Below are 6,536 nucleotides of genomic sequence, written 5' to 3'. Positions count from 1 at the left end.
TGATTCTCCTCTCAAATTCACATAGAAATATAGATTTATTATAATGGTGTCCACTCATCAAAATAGTAAGCTCAAGAAATTAAGAACAACCCAGATGATAATAAAAAAAACTACTATAAAGAATATCAAAGAGTAATGTTGTTCTTGGCCTTAACCCCAGAATAAGGAAATCTAGCCACTCATGTTTGAATTAAACATCAAAAATATGTAGTTAATCATACCCAAAATTAATATTGAGGTAAAGAAGTTCAAAAGAAATAATAAGAACCCTAAAAGAAAGAATTCTATATTTTTATGCCGCTGCTATGCTTGTCAAAAGTTTTTAAAATTGTGATCACATGTTTCTTTTATACTTGGGAAAATTTTAGCAGATCTGCACACTTGACGTGATGCATCACTAATTGAATTGATCAGGCCAACGCATCGTGTCAACATAGCATTGATGTACTGAAATTTTCCTTTAAGAATCCAACTAAGTCTAATTCTTCAACACATGATGTGACCGATATCGCATCGTGTCACAGGAATTATCGTCTCAAATATTGGTTAAGTATCAAAAGTTATGCATCGACGTGATGTGTTGACTTCGTGTCGATGCACTGGAGGTTTCTATTGAAATTTTAGCTAAGGCACAACTTTTTCCAATCGAGTTAGCTTTGCGTCACAGGAATTTTACTCTATTTCTTCTCTTAATTCTCATAATTCATTAGCTCCTTTCTTTTATCCTTGGTCTAGTGCATCTACATATGTTCTTGGACTTGATCAACATGGTCTTTCACCTCTTCATGATATGTATCCAATTTTTATCCAAATCTATAGGAAATTTACCCTGTATCTCTGATCACATCGGTAAGCCATGAAACACAATTTAGCTCACAATTCAATATAATTAACAAAATCTTTATTGTGAAAATAAATTCAAATATGGGTGAATAACGGTTCTTGGATATACAAATATGCCTAAGATCATACGTCGAGCATCGACAAGAGAAATTTGATTTTGTTGGGTAGATAGCCACCCATATTTTTAACTTAGGCACTGATGCTCCATAGATAGAGGGTAAGAAGGAGATAAAAAGGTAGCACTGCATTTTGTGGTAAAATTTTTATGGATCACTGTATGTTTTAGGGTGAGTTTGAATTTATCAGACAACATACTTATATAGGATAAAATCATATTATTTTCCAGCCTACTTACTGGATATGATATAGATTTTGCTGCAGTAATCTAGCTGGAGATTTGTGTTAGAGCATTCACTGATACAACCTTAATCTATTTACCTTGTCTAATCTAGAAGCTATGTGATGCGACTGGGATGAACTATTCCTAATTTTGATAATAGGATTAAGGTGTCAAGCACTGTAACTATTATTTTGATCATGAATTTTGCATACTTGGTCTTTACATAGATAGTATATCCACCTCCCACAACTATTGCAATCCATTATGAGGGACCTGCCATTCTGGTTAAGCCAGTTGAGAGGTCGGTCATTAGTATTAATATTGAGATGGGCAATTAGAGAGATTTTCCCATTACTATTGCTGGTGAGAGGACTATATCTACGTCAGTCCTGACTTTTACTTCTGAGCTAGTTAGGGCATCTTTTTTTCTTCCTTGCCCTTCAATTATTGGCACATAAATTTCTATAGTGCCTAGTTGAGTAGTAGGATGAGGAGACATCACTCCTTACTCAAATGGAGTCTCACTTGGCTGCACATTATGGACAAATTCAACCTTGTATTTGGACAACCCTTGTGATTACTAAAGCCCAATTTGAGGTAAGGATGAGGAATGATATGGAAGAGTATAAAAAGTTGATTCATGCTCAAATTAATAGCCTTGAGGATAGGATGACTACATCGTTGCTTAACGTTTAGGTTCCTGATTTATCTATCTTCTACGTGGAGATAGATACATTACACATGGAGGTGCAATCATTGATGAAGAGCTAATTTTCAATTATTCTTCTAGTCATCCCAACTTTCACATAACTATTGCCTCCACCTCTACCTAAAAAATATGATTTATTTATGAACAAGGATATGATCTCAATTGTTGGGGCTAAGAGAGGTCACAATGAGGAGCTATAAGACCCATACTATACCATTTAATCATGCCCTTAAAAGGGGTACCCATGATTCTAGGGTGTTCTAATCTATTGAGGAGTAGAGACAAGATGAGATAGTAGTAGGCCCATCTTTTAGTCATTTCCTACCACCACCTCTATAGGATGAACCATAAGGTTCCCCAAATAGGGGGTGAGTCTTCTATGGAAGCCTAGAGCATCCCAGGTATGTCTCTATTTTATAATGTAGTTATGCACTGGGACATTGTATATTCTTTAGTTGGGGGTAGGTTTGTGCCACAACCGAGGGTTTTCTTCTCATATTTCTTTTCTCGTCAACTGTATTATCATAGTTGAACTAGCATGTTTAAGTTTTTTTTATGTTTATTTCATATATAGTATTATGTTCTGTATGTGTTTAATTTGGCGAAAAATTAGGAACTGAAGGGTAGTAGATATACTTTGTTTGTTTGTAAGTATTTCAAAATTGATACCCCTCCCAAAGGATTTTTATGAATTGTGTGATGTGAATATATGTGTGAGTAATGTGAATCTTATTATGGCATTAGGATTAGGGATAAATAATTATAAATTAGCATTTGCATAAAATGGATAGGTAGTAGATGGTATTATAACACTGTATTATGTATGTGTGCGATACTTACCTAGTTCTCCTTGTTCATTTAATACAGAACTTGCTTGGTTAGTCTTTCCTAGGTTGTAGGATAGTTGGTTAGGACATGATCATAGGCTATTTTTGAATTTAGTCCATCCATAGCCTAAATGACCATAGAAATATGAATAAGTATCCCTTGATCCCTGATTTGAGCCTACATAAACCTATTTTCTTCTTTTCACCTTTCAGTTTCCTAGTTTAGTTACAATGAACCTATTTTGGCCCTTGTCCCTCCTTGGACATTGTGCATGTCAGCTCAGGAAAATTGTATAAGCTAAGGGTGACAATTATAGGGAAGCGTAGTTATAATTCGATATGAAGAAGGGTTTGAATAAGAGAAAAGGAAGTAAGGTTGGGTGTGGTAAAAAATGGAAAAAGAGTAAAGCAAATAGAAAGAAAATTGAAAAAAGAGAAAATAAAGAAACCACACCTAACCTAAGTAATAAAATAGAAAAACAAGAAATAAGGGAGGAAAAAGTTAGTTAATTAAGAAGTGGATCCTAAATTTAATTGCAGTGTCAAAGAGGGTGATTCACTAGTTAAAAATGTACCATTTCAGCCTCCAAGCCTATATTACAAACCAAATTAAGTCCTATAGTGCTCTTAGTCCAACCGTCTAAAAAAACAAGGTAAAATAATAAGGGTAAGCCTATGGTATTCTATGCACATTGATTGGAACTTCTTTTCAGAGCGAGAGTATATTTACATAGTCCCTTACATTTCCATACAATCTTATACCGTGAGTTTGGGACTCTTTCTGTGAGGGTACATGAGTTGTGTTACTAGCTGCTTATCTATACGAGTAGTGTATACTATATATTTTTTGTATTGTTTGTTTCTAATATAATGCCTTAGATTAAATCATTTGTGCAACATTATTGTGTTACATAGATCTATACAGTAGTTTCAAAAATTTGAAAAAAAGAGGGGGTAATGTTTTTGTGCTGAAATTGAGTTAACTGTTGTACGTACCTTTGGTTTCTCTTGGTTAAGCATTATGTTATTATGTTTTTGTGTTTGTTTCCTAAGGACATGCGAATGTTCTAAGTTGAGGGTGTTGACATGCCATGGTCTCATGACACTTTTGGTGCTTACTACCAGAAAATATGCAAGTACTTAGGTTTATTTTTTTTAGATGTGACATGTTTTTATGTTTTTTTTGAATGGAACTAGGTTTTGAAGTTGAAGAGAAGAAAAGATGATGAAAAGGAGTACATAAAGACCATTTACGAGCCTATTTACGACCCGTAAGTGGTACCTAAGATGGTCGTAGGTCCCTCTATAGGTGTCAGACAAAAGCTTTTAAAAGCTGAAGATTTTATCTGAGAGTTATGACACCTACTTATGGGGTATAAGTACCACTTACGCCCCTTGTAAGTGGATTCGTATATGGAAGTTCATAAGTGCTCACCCACCCAATTTTTCTTTTTTATTTGGTTTAGGATTTTTAGGGTTTTTATGTAATCTATAAATACAATTGGGATGATTTTGTCTTAGTTTACACACTGTTTATATTCACAATACTATATTGATTCTAAGATTCAACTTTTTATCTTGGAATCCATTGTTTTTGGTTTTTATGGTTTATTAATAATTTGAGATTTTGGGTTTTTTTTCATAAATTACTGTAAACTTATTCATATTCATTATTTATTGAATTCAATTGATTTTCTTGCAAACATGTACGACTAAACCACCAAACGAGGGTTATGGGAACCCTGATAGAATAACAAAGTAGAGAAAGTCTGAAGTTGTTCTTGATCAATATTCCTGCATGTATTGTGACCTTCTTTGATTTGTTTGCTTTTTTAGAAATTGCATAAGTTAAGAACAAACATATATTTGATACTTACTCCATAAAAGAGTTAGAGATTATGAAAAGAAGATCATAACATTAATTTGAGGATACAATCCTTTGTCTAATTAACTTGACACTCAAAAGGTAATAGTTAATCTAGGATCCAAGATAAAGGTTTATAAGGAGACACTCTGATACTCACAAAGTAATGAGTGAAATATATCAAAGGCATTCACAAGATGGTTGGTGATACCAATCTTATCATATTCTTTATGTAAGGTATTCAGATAGTTCAGTAGACCACAATAATTGTATAGAGTTAGGAGATCAGGAGGAACACAATCCTAATATTCATCTCTTATTGATTTCAAATAAAGCGAACAAGATTTGTTACTCTTGATATTATTCTCACAAAATCCCCATTTAATTTTTTGCATTTTTTCAGCCACTTTACAAAATTCATAAGAGATATTCTCTCTATTCCCTATGGGTTCGACCCCGACCTCAATTGGGTTACTATATTTAATATTAATTGTGTTATGCTTTATTTGAATGTATAACTTAGGCTACATTAATACCCACTTGAAGTTTTTCTCCTAAATTGAGCATTTGGTCATCTAATTGGGTTCGTATGAGTACCAATGGTGTTTTTGGTGATGACTTGGTGAATTGGGATGGCGCATATGTGTTTTATTATATTTTTAAATCTCAAACCTTTCATGCACACCATATGTTTGTTAAAACGTCAATGAGAGAGAGATGTCTTGAATGCTACTAATGGTTAATATATTCATTCTTAAGGCATAAATATGAGTCCAATTTCCACTTAATGGCAAAAAACTAGTGGTTTTTGGTTTAAGTTATTGATAAATGTTGATTCCATGTCTTTGGTCTATAAACTAGCTTATCATAGCATTCCAGGTGAAGTTTGAGTAACTCAAGAGAAATGAATACTTACCTTGCCTATGATAGATTGTGTGTCACTAATCATAAGGGTATAGGGTTATTTTTGTTTCTATTAGTGCCATGGATGTTCTATGAGATAAATTTCAAATATGAAGATAATGCAGTAATGTAGAGTCTCAATGGTGGATTGTTGTGGTGAAAGAGACCCATGAATTGTATTGACCATGTTACCTTGCATTCCTCTTTATTGTTGTTTAGCTTTATTTCCAATCTTAGTATATGGAAATACCAAAAAAGTGTTTTATCCTTTTTTTATTTGGTTTGTTCTTTTTTATCATAGGTATGTCTCCATGGATGAATTTTTCATGGGATGATAAGAAGGGCACAACTCTGGATAAGGACAAGACATAAGCTACAATCAAAAAGGAAAAATAACCAACCTCTAAAATAGTCCAACGATGTCCGAAAGTGCAAAGCAAGATGAGTTACCATTTGTAGTGAACCTGCATAGAGAAGCCTAGTCTGATAAGGCTCCTAGTAAGATAGTACGACCATCCACTGATATGGACCCGAGCACCTAGTGCACCATAGAGAGCCTTTACTCTTATTTTATTTTTTTATTGAGGACAATGCAATGACTTTTTGTTGGGGGTGGGGCATCTTATCCTATATTTGATGATATGTACCCATTTATTTCACTTGATGGCATTGGTTATATGGATTATGGAGATATACTCTATTTATTTTTATATTTTAATGTATATTTAGCCCTCGTGGAGCTTGTTCTTCATTATTGACAAGACTTTGGATGTGTCCCTTGTTGGGCATATGGATGATAATGTCAGAAATTGCCTTTTTCGGGCCTGTTTCTTGTATTGTGATACCCGATTGTGATCGTATTGATATATATGGTGTATTTTGGATGATGCTTGGAAGGTTGATTTTCATTATTCTTGTCTCCTTTTGTATAAATATATGTCCAATAAATAACAAGTGTTTTCTGCAAAACTCAGTTCTTTTCTAAGGAGCAAAATCTTGTTATTTCTTTCTTTTGATCCTCTGTATATATTTTAGTTTAGTTTCTATGTT

The sequence above is a fragment of the Capsicum annuum genome, chromosome 12 (assembly GCF_002878395.1).
Source record: "Capsicum annuum cultivar UCD-10X-F1 chromosome 12, UCD10Xv1.1, whole genome shotgun sequence".
NCBI classification, from domain to species: domain Eukaryota; kingdom Viridiplantae; phylum Streptophyta; class Magnoliopsida; order Solanales; family Solanaceae; genus Capsicum; species Capsicum annuum.
This window is presented reverse-complemented; position numbering follows the sequence as displayed.